The following is an 18,589-nucleotide window of genomic DNA, read 5'->3' as shown; positions in this document are numbered from 1 at the left end:
ATTCCATCTTAAAAAGAGCCGCTGAAAACAGCTATGAGACTTAAATGCATTTTGCTGTGTCTAAGTTGTACACACTGTTCTTTATTAGTAAGCAGGAAACCAATTACGAAATGCATGGATTAACCTGTGAGTCCAAAGTTACATAGTGGACAAAATCTGCATACTTCATTCTGCTAATGAGTGTGACGGATTTTAGCATGTATTTGATATAATCACTTCTTTGTGCTTTGGTCTTGTTTTTTGTGCTTCAGTGCTTTGAAACCGTGATGGCTGATCCCAGGCACTCTGGATGGACCCAGCAAAGACATGTTAACCCCCTGGGGACCAAGGTGTAGTTGGGGTCCTTGGGATGTTTTGACATGCACTGACATCCGTGCTTTTTTCAGTTATTTATAAACACGCTAATGGAAAAGGTGTAAATTCACTCTATATAGCACAAGAAGGGCTACCATAATATGTGAGCAACGTGTATGTAAATGTTTGTATTTTTAAGAGAATAATGTTTATGCGTGGTTATTAAAATAAAATAAAATGAAATGTGCTGAAATAAGACCACAAAACACATACTAAATATGTGTCCGTATAAGTCATAAAAATTTTATTCCAAAAATGAATTCAAGCTATATTAATTAATTGAAACTAAATCGATAAAATGATCACATGGTGGGAACCCCTAAAAGGTTGAAGCATCCGACATAATCTTTTAATATAGAACGTTTTCTTCTAAGAGTGTACTTTATATTTTAAACCTCAAGCTTTTAATTGAGAAAAAGGACCAAGGATTGTGAATAAAGGCAGAATTTCACAGCCGTTTGAATTAAAGACAAAGTTTGAATTATTTTCCTGTTGCAGTTTGCTTTGCCAGATTTTACACTCTCAAATGTACTGTGAGATAGTTTTAAAGTAGGGAAATTACTTCTCATTAATCCTGGGTTTAGCTAATTAGCTGTCTGTTTGAAAAACGACCTTGTTTAAAGCCATAGCTTTGCACTAATACCAGTCTTTCTGCTGCCTGTGCTTGCACTTTCCTGTCAAATTATTTCCTTTAGTTCTGACACCTATTTTAAGCTAAAGGTCTCGGTTGAATTGCACGTGCAATTGTGCTATATTCTTCAACCTTTAAGAGGCACTGAAGAACTCTGCAAATGATCCATAATGCCCAGAGAGAGAATTATCACTTTGTAGAAAATACAGACTTTTAGCACAGAAAGCAAAGCTTTTTATTTGACTTATATCTTCATTATCTCATCACATTAATATGGAAGCTTGTTTCCACCAGGGAATAAAAAAGGTAATTGCGACTTTTTATCTCACAATTCTGACTTTTTTTCCTCATGAGGAATGGCAGGTTTATATCTCACAATTACGAGTTATGAAGTCAGAAATTGTCTTTTTTAATTCCATGAAACAGCTTCCAATACAAGCAAAACAAATTCACATTTTTGAACACACGTTTTTTTTCATGAGTCAGGATTTAAGTTTTAAATCTATAGTAAATATTTGCAAAAATCTATATGATAGTGATACAAAAAGTGTTATTAATTGTTTAATTATGGATTTACACAATTCAGATATTTTGTTATTTTTGTTTTAAAAACATTCAAAAACAGTGTTGTTCATCCAGGTGATATATTATATTATATTATATTATATTATATTATATTATATTATATTATATTATATTATATTATATTATATTATATTATATTATATTATATTATATTATATTATATTATATTATATTATAATATATTATATATTTTTGTTGTATTTATATTATATTATATATTTTTGTTGTATTAAAATAATGTCACATTCAAAAAAGATACATAATATGAATGTTCTTCTAGGAGTTTGTTGTTGACAATGCTACATACAAGCGTATCTTTCCCGCACGTGAGAACTTGACTTTAGGTGTTCTGACTGTAATGCTCCTGTTTGTGCGTGGGACTGTCATATGAGTTTAGTACATGAATGACTCACTTGAACAAACTTCAATGGCCCCTGACAGCCCAGGAAATGACTGGATTTGAGTTTCTGCCTTGAACTGACAGTCTGTCTCCATCTAAGACTCTGCCATAGTCAATGGGGCAAAGAGAGGTATTTGTTTTGTCTTTCCTGGGTCCCCGGTGTATCATTTCTCTGATCCAAGATCAGCTGTGTATAACACTTTTCATAATAGGCCTATATGTTGTTTCAAAGCGGCTTTACACAAAAAGTATTCTGTTATCAGTCAGAAATGACTGTAGCAAAGTAAAGTCCATGCAGGCAGTGATATAGAGCGATCTGTGATTTGTTAACATCATGTATTCAGTTAAGTAGACTCAACGAACATTTACAGCTCGTAATGATTACAATAGGATAAGGATAATGTTTGATAGTTTTGTTGATCCAGAGCTGGCGTCACCTGAAGTCTTCACAGTTTTATTTGGAAATCTCTTTGCAATTATGCTGCTTCTTTACAACTGGGGGTCCCAGAGCACCACTGCTCAGCAGAGTTTTGCTCCAACTTGCCTCAAACTAAAAATTTCTAGCATGTTAGACATTGATTAGATGGTTCAGGTGTTTTTAATTAATTTTGGATGGTCCAAGACCGGATTGGACACCCCTTCTTTACAACAACAAAAATTACAGAACTCATTTAGTGGTGAGTTTCACATGCCGCGTGTAGCCTATCAGGGTGGCCGTTTTTTCTCATGTTCTTCTGCTAGCAAATATTCACATGACCACAGGCTAGTACAAGTGTTTTATCTCAACCCGCATGCAAGCGCTTTAAACGACTTGCAGTCCTTTCATGCAGTTCTGAAGCCCTAGGGTTACATCACAGTTTCACAGCACTGTGAAACATCTGCCACCTTTACATTTCATTTCTCATCTTTGCTGTTTAAACCAACAGAATATACGGGTTGGTGTCGAGTTGAGTCTACTGTGATAACTGTGTGGGTTATGTTTGTGTTTAAACAATGTGAAGCACCACTTTGAAAACTGAATGCTGCTCTTTAAAGGAAAGACAGCTGGGCTCTTTAAGTTTTAAAGGACTCCATGGAGGGCTGATTGAGGGGAGACCCTGTCACCAGTCTGCAGAATAGAAACATGATATCATAGCATGCATCTATAGGAGGGTTAATACTTTTTTATTATATATTTTACTTAAAAATTGCTAGTGGTTGAGGAAAAGATGGCAAAGCTTAACTTCTTCAGCAGTTTTATGTGCGTGTGCGGAGGTTCCCGCAGGCATAGCCTATGTTGGATTTATAATGTTTGCCTTCCTTTGACACTTTAAACCCTTATAGGACATGTTTAACACCCATGCCTCAGGACAGGCATGAAAGATTTTCATGGTTCATCAAGTGTAAGACCCTGTGCCTCGTTTGTGAGCAAGCTTCACAAAATATCATGTGCCCTTGTGAAAAGAAGTGCCATATAGGCTACAGTACACTGTATTAAACGTGAAATTGTGGTATATTCAAATTATAAAACTTATTTAAAAGTGTGCTTAATAATTTTGTGACTGTTTCCAAACACACTTAAAAGAAAGGGTTCACAAAATGAAAATCCTGTCATCATTTATTCGCCCTCAAGTTATTCCAAACTTACTGTATGAGTTTCTTTCTATACTGTTCAATTTCAGCAGCATTTATTTCGTTTATTTCTTATATATATATATATATATATATATATATATATATATATATATATATATATATACACAAATACACAAGATGTTTTCACAAGCATTATATATTTTAAAAAAACGTCTAGATTAGCCAATTCTTCATCAGATCAGTCCTGAGCTGTCTTCTCCCTCTCACATGTTGCTTGGCTGCAGTCCACCCTGTTAACAGCAAGTCACCAACTCTTATGCTTTTGATGAGGCACATGATTTTGGCAGCTTTAGGATATTCGTGGTGTTTTGACCTCTTCTGATACTAATGACTAAAATGAAGATCTGACAAAGAACCTATTCTATTGCTTCTGTTGGGTCGACTCACATAATGCAACAGCTAAAACTTTGATCATTGATAGCTAATGGATTAATTATAATCCACCCTACAAGTAATTATTTATATATTTATGTGTGTTTATGTATATTTTTTCTCCTTTACTATATGCTTTTTATGGACTTTTTGTGTTTTTATTTTTTTAAATAAACAAACTTCAAATTTGTTGATTCACAGGAAGTTAACTGAGGCCCCCTAGTGGACCCCACGCGAAAGCTAACTAGTCAACAAAAAATAGTCTAAAAAGTTAGGTTTACTATTTGTGACTATTTGGCGTCGAGGTCAAACCGCTTCCTCCCCTTCGCGAGACTACTGTTTCATATGATGTTATGAACATATATTTTTTACGTGACTGGATTTCTCATCACATCTGGTCGGCAAGGTGCCCAAATTTAACAGGCGTTTAAGGTCGACAAGTTCAACTATCTTTCAACGTAAGTGACGTTATGCCTTTCAAAACATTTATTTTGTTTGTAAAATAGGTAGCCTAATTAACAGATGTTAATTTTTAGTTTTGGTCATGTTTGGTTATTTTTTTTCTTTCATCTTGCAAGACTAATGACGAATGTTTCCGCGTATTTTCAGATAACCGTCAACATTTTGAAAAACATATCTAACAACCAAATACAAGGTCGTGAAAACTAGGCCATGGATCTGCTTTGGTTATCAATGTAATATTTCCAAACGAGCAATAGAGGGCAGGAGAGAGTCGTTGTCGAGATAAATCAGATTGAACATTAGAAAGCACAGGCCAGGGACAAAGAGCTGTTGTTCAGTCATAAATCAAGACCACTGTGGTAACACGATAAGCAGACTTTCTTCGTTATGGAATCGTTGCTTGGTTTTTGCTTGCTTTTCTTTCTAATGTTTTGTTAATTTGCAACACACACGTCGTTTAATAGCTGAATATGTTACTAAAATAAGTAAACAGGTTAGAAAAGGCTATTTTAAATAAACTAGTGTTTTCTGTGGGAAATACTTGGGCTAACTCACCCTGATTAAGTAGTTTAACCCAGACCAAGATGGTTTGCTGGTCCAGCTTGTCTCATATCCCGACTAGTGTTCAGCTAGAAGGTCATCCAGCTTGGACCATGACCTCAATACCAACAGTAGCATCCTACCCTTATGAATTCCCTTATGGCCAGACTAGCATACCAGATAAGACCAGCAAACCAGTCCAAGCTGATGTTGTAGGTAGGCTTTAGCCCTGTGAAAACTGCATACAAGTACATAAATGAGAGGTGTTCACATTTACACAATAAAATAGTGTAAATTTAGTTAATGCGTAGGGTTTAAAACAAAATTCAAAGAAAAGCAGTACAAAATATATTCCTTGATATTCCTCAAGGAAGTACTGTAATGACATCTGTGCAGATTTAGCACAAGTGTAAGATGGTGTTTGAATAAAGTTGGCTCTGCCTTGCAGGGTATCCGAGTTCCTGGCAGTGCCAGCTGGAAGAACCACAGGCCGATGCCAACATCCCCCTTTTACCTGGCATCGTGCCCTCTGCGTACCCGTGCCGTGCACCGAGTTGCCGCGACAACCAAAGCAGTGAAGTGGAGCAGTCCCAGCTGCAGCCCAAAGCACAGTGAGTAATCCTGCGCTTACAGTGCATCTTTATACACACATTTTTACTGACCTAAAGTTGCACTCTTAGTCAACTGTTTATCTGTATATCACTCTTTCTTCACGCACACATGTAGGGTCTTGCTTTTCCAGTTATTCTTCTCAGTGTGCCTAGACACCTGGACCACAATGTGATTTGCTTTAATGAAGTCCTACCATTGTCCCGTCCAGTTTACAGCATGTGAACCTCTAGGGTCAAGCACAGGGCAGCTGCTCAAACACACAACTGATCTCAGCTTTGTGGGCAGATCTCAGTCTCCAATCCTGCTGCCTTTTGCCTGATTCACTGAATTCTTGGTGCAAATGCATATTTACGACACAAACAAGTCAGATTCTTTAAATTCCTGCATTGCTCTCCTTTTCCTCTGCAGCACTCCCCCTCTTTCTCAAACTGTTGCATGGTCAGTAGTGTTTTTGGGGCAAAAGACAGTTGAAAAGTTCCGATGTCTCTTCAACTACAGGCATTTTCATGTCACAGCATTTTTCTTTTCGCTATATGTCACAAAAAGATTTTGTTTCGTAATGGCTTAATTTGTTTTTGCTACTTTTCAAATGCCTTTTATATGTAGATTTTATACCTGTACCTTTATCCAAGATGTTCAATCATAACATATGGACAACTGTTATTCATTTTTTAATGTTATTTGTTGTTTTTTTTAACTATGAAGGTGAATTAATTCAAATTAATAATTTTGAAAACTAAGATAACATTTTTCAATACTCTATTGATTATACATTTTTTAATAATGCATACGTTAATTATAAAAGATTATACAATTGTAATAAGATAAGAGTAACCTTATAAAATACTAATCTTTAAAAAAATCGTATAAAATTAAATATAATTAAAATAATTACAAATACTCTTTACATTTTTTATGTGCAATAATATATACAGTATGATTATTTTTAAATATTTTTAATATATATATAAATGTCATTTTTGCAAATATTGTTATAATATACAGTATGTATATATATATATATATATATATATATATATATAAATTTACTGAATTTTCCTGTGACATAAATATCTACTTGTTAGGGGGAAGATTGAAATAATTGGTTTAAAAAAGGTTTCAAGGGAGATTCATTTCTACAGTTTAAGATTTCCCTAATTTTTAAAGTCCTCAGGACCAAAAGTGCCCATAGTTGAAGAAACTTCAACTTCAAGGCATAGCAGACCTTGTTTGCCACCCTCAGAAGGTTAGTTGGCAAATCTAATACTATCAGAAGCATCGTGACTGTGTTTGTGGGGAGCAGGGCTTGACTCAGATCTGACTCATCGCTCCTGTGGGTTTATTTCTGCACTGATATCAGAGCTTTTGCCCTCAGCTGCGCTGGGGACGGACTCACACAAGTTCTGGCACAGAACAAGCTGAGCGCCTGATGAAAATAAATAACTACCAAGTCCGGATCAGTGTGGGGACGTTATGCTGTTTTGTTTGGCCCCTGCAATAGTCAGATATTCTGAGAAAACGCAGAGCTTGATGATGACAGCTATGAATTTCTCCCAGTGGTGCAAACATAATGACTGAGTACAGTACATGCTGTGTGCTTCTATTCTGGTGATGGTGATAATCATGAAGATGATTAAGATAATGACATGGGCTGCAATCATCGTTAAATTTAGGTGAGGTCAGCAGTGTGGGCTTAGCGTTATAATAAAGTAATATGATATTTCTTTTCACATTCAGGTTGCACAGATCATGTGGGTGATGATGCCAGTACCTACAATAGATATGACTTAACCCGTAGCGTTACATCATTAAATGATGCGGTCGTGTGATAGAAAATATTCCTCAGAGGAGTCATACAGTAACCCTGATTCACCTGGCTGATGATGATGATGATAACTGTACTGTGAAGCTGAGATCACTTGTTGAACAATGAGAACTGATGCTGAAGAATGTGTGTAATTAAATCTTGCATTTACACTTGCATTTTTAGGACCCTAAAGTATAATTTTTATAGTTGTACAATATACTATTTCAGTTTTCATTTTTGTTTTAGTGTAATTTTGTTGTGTGCTTTGGACATGTTTATGATATTAAAATACTATTTAGATTTAATCTATTTTTTTACTTCCAGTTAGCAATTTAAATACCTATAAGCTTATTTTAGTCAGTTGCCAAGTTGTAAGTCTTTTTTATTTTTATTGCAACATTAATTAACAGAAATGTTTTAATAATTATGTACTTAAATTGCTGAATTTAAATATTTAAACACACTAAAATTGTATATAGCCTATACATTCATATAAAAAAATAATTGTATATTTGGGATTTATTTATATTTTTCATGAATTTTAATTTTTACACACATTTTTTTTATTCACTAAAATATTATTATTTTTTCTATTTTTTACAAAAAGATAATTGGCAACAAGCTGGCAGGTAACTTTAAAAATATCCACTGATTAATCGTTTTACTGGTTGGTTGTGATTGCAGTTTTCGAAGAAGGAAAAAGTTTGCTTGTAGCCCTGCATTTTATACAATATATGCTTTTATGAAAGTCATTTTATAATAATGACTGTATGACAGACACATCAACTTTGCGCTTTAGTGCAGTGACAATCCTGAAACGAAACCGGTAGAACAATGTGTGTCTCAGCTGTTAGGACGCAGGTGTGCTGGTCCAGTAAACGTGCTAAAGTCCATCTGACTGGGAGGGCACTGACTGCACACTCACACACGCTTGCACACACATACTCGCACACACTCCCCTCTCAGTGCATGGGAACCAATCCACACTGGCTGACACTCCTCCAGTCTCTGTGGCTCTGAGAGAGAGAGTGTCTAGGCCAGGCCTGCGAGTGTGCATGCATGAGCGTGCGTGCGTGATAGTGCACGTTTCACACGTGTGCCGGGCCTGCCGGCTGTGGACCGGACCCCGGCTGTAAGCTGCTTTGCAAAGGCTCAATAGAGTGTCCGTTTCCTAGAAACACACTGGGATTGCTGTTGCAGATGAGAGCTGTTTGCACATGGTGCTGCAGGACTGTCAAATGCTCAGCGTGAAAACAACGTGTCTGTCTCAGTGAGTTTCAGACCTGCATGCTTTTGAGTAGTAGAAGCATTTCATATTAAACTTTTCTATCACACTTTCTTCTTTTTTTTGTTTTGTTGCCATGCTGTTACATCTGGTGGTATAACTATACGTATAATGTTGTGTGGATATTGTAATGTAGAAGCCCTAAGGGGCTGTGCATTATTTATTTTTTTTCTTATGACTACACCTTAATTTTAGCAAATTAGCAAAAGTAGCTTTCTCGTAACATTAATTTCGCTCATGAGAGAAAAAAAATGAACATGATTATATAAGAATGTAAACCTTGAGTTGGCTGGTAATGAATGGTCTCTAGTGTTTATGGCGTTAAAGTTGTTCCCTCCTTCTCAAATATTAGTCACTGATTTGGAAGTGGTCTAACATTGAATGACATTTCAGCTTTAGTTAGTCCCTGATTGAAGTAAAAATATGTGGTCATCCTTGATGCAGCAATATACGTGTTGATTTTGATTCATGATTTTGTTACCGTCAGACGAAGAGAAAACAACTTTTAAGTCGAGACAACTTGATCACGTGATCACATTTTTAAATTTTAATTTTTTTTTTTGCAATTTTGAGAGGCTGTTCTTACTAAAAGTATTATACAAGTAAATAAATTAATATAATAAAATATATATTATATAATATTTAAAAATAATAAATGAAACTATTAATAAAAAATGTATTTGAATAATAATATAAATATTAATACATTTATTTATATATATATATATACAGTGATTTTTGTATATATAAAACATACGTTAATACTTTAAATATATATATATATATATATATAAATGAAATACAATTTAATTTATAAATAATAAATAAATAAAATATAAATTATTATTTTTTATGTATTAATTTACAAAATGTATCTCTTGAAAACTTTCACAGCTTACAGTAGTTTTTAATAAAGCAGTCCTAAACTGTACATAATCCATAATTCTCAGTAATTCTGGAACACTTTGTTTCAATATTCTCATCACTTCATCACTCATCAGTTGAAAAAAAAAACAATGTTTCTATGTACAATAGGAAGTCGATTATCATTAGGGTACATCCTGTATGCTTTACATATTTGATTTGAGCATTCAGCACAGGAACACCCAAGTAACAACAGGAAAGAAAGGTGCATATTGTGTTTATTTGTGTGAACAGTGAGTGAATTTGCGAGTGTTCACAGTGTTCTATGTGTGGTTGTGGTGCCTGTCCTCTGCTGGGAACAGGAATATCAGGTTTCCTCTGTGTGCACAATGTGTACTCAGTGTTTCCTCTGTGTTCTCCTGCTGTCAGCACAAAGCAGTGCTACGTCAAGGCAACATGCCTCACTGCTCCTTCCGTTCAAGTGTGTGTGCGCTTGAGCTGAGCGTTACCAGCCGCACTCAGTGTGCAGATTTTATTGGACAGGTTTTTATTTGACTGCTTGGCATCTGTTAATTCTCTCTGGTAATACATTAACACCTCAGGAATATGCAAAGGGATTGAACTGTTAAACTGTCAGGATTTGAGACTCGGAACAGCAGCCAGTGGGGAGGAAACTGAATCAGAGAACAAAAACAAATTTTCCACCCTGAACACCTTTGACCTAAAATACTCACTTTATGTACCATTTGAAATTAAAAGTTTATATTTCAATCATTTAAAAACACATGTACATGTTCATGGTTCTCTGTTTACTGTTAATGGTCACATGACATGCAGGTAAATACACTACTATTCAAAAGTTTTTATTTTAAAGCAATTAGTAGCCTACTTTCATTCAACAATGATGCATTAAATTGGTCCAAGGTGACTTTTATAATGTTACAAATGTAATGTTATAATGTAATGTTTGTACAGGAAGTAAGGATGGAATTACTGACGACTTCATGGAGTTTCATGGAGTTCTGAATCGGTTCTTGCTTTTGTTAGACGAAAACTCAAACATATATTCACAAACGGCTATATTAAACACTACATGAAAGGTAAAAATAGAGGCACTTTAAACACTTGTGCCCTCCTTCAGTTTCGAATATTTGGGTTACATCCTCGGCATACATGAAGAGGATCGGGTCGATGGTCAGTTCTGTCATAAATCGCATTAGTTTGTGATGTTGGATTAGTATCATCCATGTCCTCTCTGGTTGGTGAGGGTGTAACAGGGATTGTTTTTGTGGTACATTCCGCTCCCAGAAAAGCCCTGGTGACCCCTGCGGCGTCATGTCAGTGCTAGAGCAGAGGAGGAGGAGACGGAGAGGCCCCACTGGCCTCTGATCCTGGAGAGCAAACCATTCAGCTTCATCCTCCTCCCCCATTCACCCTCTTCAATCCATCTTCTCTGCTTCTTTAACAGACCCAAAGTAAAACAAGAATCACATGTACAGTGATGTAAACTGTTTTGGTGCAGCCACCACAACTGTCTGACTGAGCTGGTTTCAGTTGTGCAAACCTGTTATCTATGGACTTTGGTGCATGTGTGTGTGTGTGTTTGGCTAAAGGGGATTTGTCTTGTGATGGGATTAGGCAGAATAACCCAGACGAGAGGGAGCTACTCACTGGCTTTGAGCACTGATACAGTATCGCTCCGATGCTTCCCTGCTGGGCTTGTGTATATGTGTGCAAATGTGTGCATAAGTGCTGCTTGTTTGTCAGTTCTTTATGGTTTGTGATTGTATGGAAAGCCACTGAGCAGTAGTTCTAGATAGGTAATGGTGTTACACAGCATCATTTAGTGGGTTTCTATTCTAGTTTACAGCTTCAGATCTATGCACGTGATCCAACAACAGGGACGTCTCTATGGCATTACAGCTCAAAGCTAGAGTCTTTGACCATATGATACCTACAGCTGTTTGACAGCACAGTAGTCGACCTTCATAGACCTTATTCAGAGCAGCGCCATAACTGGCATGAAAGCGAGGGTGACTGTAAGGGATAGACTTGGTGTGTTTCAATGGCATTCGCTTTAAAAATTTGTATAAAGCTCCTAGATCACTTCAAATTGTCCAAATTCCTTTAAAATAAAGCCAAAATACAGTGAGGTACTTACAATGGAAGTGAAAATGGAAGCGACGTTATTAGCAATTTTAAATACTCATAATTTTCATAGTACAGCAAAAACATGATTTGAAAAAAGTTGCTTGGTAACTTTTTCTGTGTGAAATTATGTCCAATTTTACAACTTTGTTGCCATGACAGTACCTAAAACCACCTTAAAAAAGACAATCAATTTTACAGCTGAAATATAGACAAGTTCAAACTAAATAATAGTGCTTTTTACAAAATTATAAGCATCACAATTATTTAATTAGTCAAAATAACTTTTTGTGGTAATCAGTGATACCACAAACACTAAGAGTGCTGGTATTGTTTACTTAAACTTAAAAATCACGGTAACACTTTAGTCTAGGGTCCAATTCTCATTATTAAAAGGACTAATACACACCCAATATCCTAACATGCATGCTAATAAGCATCTACTGTAGTTAATAGTGAGAATTGGACCCTAAACTAAAGTGTTTGCAATTATTTTTGTTAATTGAAATTCAATTTAAAAAAAAATTAATAACATTGAAATAAACTGAAATAGAATAAGTTAAAATAACTAAAACAAGCTAAAATAGAAATAATAATAAATTAAATGGTAAAAAAGATATTTTTTAAATGACAAAAGCACATAAACTGACAAACACATAAACAAAAATTATTTTAATTTTTTTAATAACTAAGAATATTAATAAATACTATAATTTATAGTTGATACTATAATGGCACTGGCCACAAATACTGTTGATTATTACTGCCTGGAATATTCCTAACAAAGATCCCATGTGGTTGTATTTGCATTAGATGAACAACTGCTTGTTATACAATTCCTTTAAACAGCTTGTTATACAATTTCACGGATCAGTTCGTATTTCCCAATGTGTCTTTATTCTGTCTGTGTAAATGTTCTTTAATTTGTTTCAGAGCTGATAGCTTATCTTCGCTTCATCTTAAATATGCACTTCTTTTGGAGACAGACAGAAGGTTTTTCATGATGTTATCAGGTGTTTTGTGCATGTTTGATGTAGTGGTGAGATTACCTTCCCTCTATGGCATGCACTTCATTTAAACAGATCCTGTTCTCAATGCCATCCCGTAGGGGGCAGTATCTCTCCCTGCCCCTTCTTAGAGCATATCACTAATTTACCCAGTCACCGGGATTTTGCCAAGATATGGTCCATGGTCCATGGTCAACATATTTTGTTGATCCTGGATCAACATTCCTGTCACAAAATGTAGACCTTACCCAATGAAATAATACTTCCCCTAAACCTAACCATATCCATAACTTTACCCTAAAATCATAATAATAATAAACTCTATTTTATATAGCGCCTTTAAAAAGTATCTCAAAGTGCTTCACATGAAGAAAAAAAAATCACCCATGGTTCTAAGCCTAAACTTGACATAAACTGTAAACATGTCCCTCAAATCTGATTGGATTGTTGATCCAGGATCAACAAAGATGTTGATCCAGGAACATGTAGTACTTGGTGAAATCACATTCACCAATTAACCCACTAAAAGCATCCCAACTGCTTCATATCTTCCATAATCATGTGTCAGTAATGCATTGTGTTTCAAGACTGGTTTGAAAGTAAAGAGGGATTGATGTGTCGCTATATAAATTGCTTAATTTAGTCATATTTAGTCAGTGGGAGTTAGATTTGTGTGTTAGTTATTTTATTTTTTTTCCCATTTTTGTGCAAAATATATCTAAGGAATATGCCATGCAGTATATGTTTACAAGGTTGTTCTATTAATGGGGAAGAATAGAAGTGTTTACAGTCAGTCAGTTGGCCAAATGATGATGCTGCGGTCAAGTTGAGGTGTTTTACTAACCTACAATCAAGTCCTAAATAGTCATTTGAATATTTTATGGTTATTTTTGTGCTTGTGCTTGCAAACAGATATCATTATCAGATATTGAAATATTCACAGTTTTATTATGAGTCACATGAATTACAATGATCTAGTACACAGATCTTGGGGGTCAGCGGAAAAACTAGTTGGAAATAGGGAGATTAATCACAGTTAATTATATATTCTGTTTATAGCTGTATTTTTTTAAATCACTTCATTTTTATACACTAATGATGGGTAGAAATACAAATAATTTCATTTTTCATAGTGACAGTATAAAAAGGTCTTTTAAATATGAGATGTATAGCTGTCTTTATTTTTAGAGGAATAAAAAAGTTTGAAAAACCCTTTAAAAATAAAATCATGATCAGGTTGAGTCAACCACAAAGTAAAAGGTTTAAAGTTAGAATTAAATAAAATTCACCCTATTCACTATATTTTTAAATTAATCTAATTGTAGATCTAATGTTCAATTCATCTGTGCATTCTGTTTGTTTCTAAATGTCCTGTTTCAATCAGAAATGTCACATTATAGAAATAAATTGGGTTGCGCACACCATTTCATTTTGACTTTAAGAGGAATCGTGTAGTTAAAACGACATTTTTCTCGTTTCTCGTGTAGTTATAAAGACATTTTTCTTGGAAAATAATTTGTGCACAATGCCAGACAACAAATAACGGCTGTTACAGATTCATGTCATTGAAATTATAATTATTGATGTGTTTGTTTTTACATGTGTCTCCTCTTTTCTCTTCTCCTCTTCTCTCCTGTGGGTAGGAGCCGGGGGGCTGCACATGTCGTCAGCTCTGGTTTGCATTATGCAGGTCTGACTGCGGGGAGTTTGATTAATGGCTGGAGTCAGAGGGGACAGACACAGGAGCTCAGGGGGAGTTGCACACAACAAGCAGCTCCGCCAATACAACAACTAGAAGTAAGTGGGTTTATCCATTAGCACTGCATTTTCTGCACTGTATTTTGTTTATGCATAGGAACAGAAGAGAAACTTACAGCTGATCAATAACAATATTGTATCGTTAAAAGATCGTTATCTCGATTCAAACACCTACGCAATCGTATTCCTAAATGTCAATGATTTTTATATATATATATATATATATATATATATATATATATATACACACACACACACACACACACATATATATATATATATATATAACCTTTGAAAAGTATGATCACAGCGAACATTCAATTCTGTGTTGGCGCCGCTGTTGAGCCAGAAAAAACAGTTGTAACATGGGTATAAAACAGCATTGCAAACATATATATATATATATTTATATATATATATATATATATATATATATATATATATATATACGCAGAGCTCCAGTGCACACACATGGGATCACAGTGCTGTTTCCTGGGTTACATACAGGAGGTCACTGAGAACGAACTAGAGGAGACATCTGAGCCAGATGATGTCAGCTTACACTAATCATCACACACACAATCATAATAGTCACTCCCAAAAAACACTCCACCCACATTATGTGTGATCATTTGCAGGATATGACAATGCCGCTGGTGGATATTAATACCCTTTAGCTCATCTGAATGCAGTCGGCACGCAGGAGAATATATCTGACAGGTGCTATTTTTAGTGCTAGGCAATCAGACTGGGATCCACTAAAGCTCAATAGCAGCTATTTTGGAGTGCAGCACTCACAGAAATAGCTGCGGCATATTGAATCAAGAGGAGAGGGACAAAGAAACCTGGCCGTGGATGTGCGCGCTCTATTTATAGCACAACGGCAGCAATTAACGCTGCAGAGAACATGGGAGTACACACCACAAATACTGCAGACTCTCAGGCGCTTATGTTTATCCTTCTCTGGCGTACGACACGGTCTGCCTGTGGTATCTGATTTGGGATCGGCTGTGTCTTCATCAGCCTTTGTCGAAAACAAGCATAAGACAAAAAACTTGCTCGATCTAGGTAGTTTTATGAGCTGCAGCTCTCAAGTCTTATACTCTGTCTCAACCTTGGTCCAAAAGGGTCTTTAAAGGGGTAGTTCACCAACAAATTTTTTAATTCTGTCATCATTTACTCATGCTCATGTCATACCACACCCTTGCAAATGTCTCTCTTCTGTGGAACTCCAAAAAAGGAGAATTTCTAAGGAAAACCATAGCTTCTCTTTTCAATATAATGAAAGTTAATGAGTTGATGGGCTGTCAAGCTCTAAAATGCACCATAAAAGTAGTGCACATAAGTTGTACTCCGTTGTCAGTCTTCTGAAGTATTTTGATAGCTTTGTGTGAGAAACAGACCGAAATTAAGTCAATATTCACAGAAATTGTTTTAATGATTCAGTTCAGTTCACAACTGAATGACTGAATGATTTGTTCCCCCCCCCCCCAAAAAAAAACCTTATCTAGTTCAAGTTCAAGTTCAACACTCTAACTCACTGAACAAGGCAGTTCCGAACAGTTTTTATATAAATAACAACACTTTTTAAGCCCAGTCGCCATTCACTGTGGCTGGAAATAGAAATGGAAAAAGAGTACAGTACGTTAATACGTCAAAATGTGTCTTTTTGTTTTTCACAGAAAACGTAAGTCGTACAGGTTTTGGAACAACATGACGGTCAGGAAATTATGACAGGATTTTCCTTTTGGAGTTGGCAGAAGAATTTAGAAATTGTACCTTCCTTTATTATTTTTTATGGCCTGAAAATTGATAAAAGTCAAAAAGAGACTAAAAGTCTCTTTTAGAGTAGAAGAATTATTTAACTGTTTGGCCTAACAGCAATTTGTGACAAACAGGTCACTAGCAACATCATACACAAAATATTGTCCAATTTCTCTGGTAAACTGCACCTACCGCAAAAATGCGAAGATGCATCATGATTTAGTTTCTCTCCTTTTTCCATTTTGATTGCTTAATGCTTGGAATATTCCACGTTTGTGTCACCATTTGAGGTTCTGGAAGAAAAACTTTGATATGGAAATTTCCTTTGAGGAAAAAGTTGCAACAGCTATTTTCTTTAGTAGATGGTTTATATATCATTGATTTAATTTATTTTGTTTAAAGAAGTCTCTTGTGCGCACCAATTCTTAATTTATTTGATCAAAACTACAGTAAAAATAATAATACAATAATAATACAATTTAAAATAACTGTTTTCCTATTTTAATATATTTTTACATTTTTTTAGGTAGAAATCTTTTGTAATATTTCATCCTTGCTGAATAAATATATTAATTATTTCAAAAATTAAAAAATCTTACTGACCACAAACTGTAATATACCTGCCAGTTTTGTCTTGGATTTGGTTGCTAGTCTAGTTCACTTTGGACCTTGAACGCTCAAAAGTTTCAAAGTAATTTAAATGTATGCTTGCCTGCTTGTCCATTTTGAGATTTCTCTGGGGTCACCTGAATCTGAACCACATCAGCAAGTGAACATGAAGCAGGAAGTGTAAAGTTCGACCTTGACCTTGGTTTTAGAGGTCCATACTTCGTCCCAGTGTTTCTAATGAATTAGAGTGGTATGAATTACCTCAAGCCGAGCTTTATTATGCAGACCCACATCACCTCCCCCCGTCGTGAGAGGGATCAACAGATAGCAGCTGCTGAAGAGCAAGAGCAGCAGTGATCCACTTTTTCAACGAAAGGCCTCCAATGTGGAGAATGCTCATTTGGATCCATTCATCAAAGGTGACATTCCAATAAAAGTGCCCGTGAGAGGATCCAAATGCACTGCTACCTTGTGAAAGCAATTTTCCCCTTCATGTGCTCCAGGACAGCAAAATGGGAGTTAGACTGGGAGTGAGGCTAGCTTAATCGCTCAGCATGCAGAATTGACAGAGCCTATAGATTTCTTTATGGAGAGCTGTTTTGGCAGCCCCTGTGTCGTTAAGGCACATTCATACCTGACATCAATAATCTAATGCGACAATTAGCTGAAGATGGATGTGACAGGTTCCTCAATACTGATAAACACAGCAGTTCTGTGTCCATAGACAAGGTCAGTTGCTCCTGTCCAATGGAATCAGATGCAAAAGGAGCGCATGTCCTCCAGTATCTAAATAACATGTGAAGATCAGTCTGGACTGACAGCGAGGCAGATGAGTCACATTCGTCCTTTGAGTTTATGAGACATGACTGGGGGTAGACTGAAGGTGAGCAGGATGAACCTGGACTAAGAATGATTGCATCCAACTGACTTAAACCCAAACATTTAAAGCAATAGTTTACCCCCAAATTAAAATCCACCCTCAAGAAATGTATATTCCTTAAAAATCATCAAGAATTGGTGCGTTCTTGTTGTTGAATCATGAACAAATTATGAATCAATTTCTGTCTGTTTTCAATGAATCAGTTGATTCAATTCACAAAACCAGTTTAAATGTTTTTTTGTGATCCAGTTCTTAAGTTCATGTTAGTAACTCAGCGATTCAGTCTCACTGATTTGGTTTCACTGACTTGAGTTCAACTCACAGACTCAATGATTCGAACACATTGACTCTAATTCAGTGCACTGACTTTGTCCCATTGACTTGAGTTCAACTCACTGACTGAATGGCTTGGTGCTACTGATTTGTGTCAATCTCACTGACTGAATGATTTGTTGCTGCTAATTTGAGTTAAGCTCACTGATTGAATCATTTGGTGCTACTGATTTGAGTTCAACACACTGGCTGAATGATTCGGTCCACTGACTTGAGTTCAATGCACTGACTCAACAATTTGGTCTCATTGATACGCTTGACTCACTGACTCGATGATTAGGTCTCACTGACACAAGTTCAGCTCAATTTATTGAGCAATTTGATTGCAGCGGTGAACAACAAACTGCAGTAGAAGACTATCAATGAATCGGTCTGTTCTGGTTCACACAAAGCAAGTGAATGAGTTTGGACCCCAATGGTCATATAGAGCATTTTTGAAATGGTGATTTGCCCCCCTTTTGAAGCTTGAATACTTCAAAAACTAAAAAAAAAAAAATAGTAAGTCGGAATGAGATGATGTAATTCCATCATTTTTGGTTAAAT

The 18,589-nt window shown here is 35.7% G+C and overlaps 1 long non-coding RNA gene across 2 annotated transcripts in view; it reads left to right on the top strand.

Moving 5' to 3' along the window:
• Positions 1-4,207: 4,207 nt before the first annotated feature.
• LOC120476021 (uncharacterized) overlaps positions 4,208-18,589 on the top strand; it is a 95,214-nt gene continuing 80,832 nt past the window's right edge. For both annotated transcript variants that reach the window (XR_005622053.2, XR_016149115.1), the window contains exons 1-3: positions 4,208-4,435; positions 5,428-5,590; positions 14,346-14,499. This is a non-coding gene — a long non-coding RNA (uncharacterized LOC120476021). The remainder of the gene's footprint in view (positions 4,436-5,427; positions 5,591-14,345; positions 14,500-18,589) is intronic.

The sequence above is a fragment of the Pimephales promelas genome, chromosome 22, assembly GCF_988280905.1.
Source record: "Pimephales promelas chromosome 22, fPimPro1.hap1.1, whole genome shotgun sequence".
In the NCBI taxonomy this organism is placed as follows: domain Eukaryota; kingdom Metazoa; phylum Chordata; class Actinopteri; order Cypriniformes; family Leuciscidae; genus Pimephales; species Pimephales promelas.
Note: the sequence above shows the minus strand (reverse complement) of the source record. Positions and strands in the feature narration are given on the sequence as shown.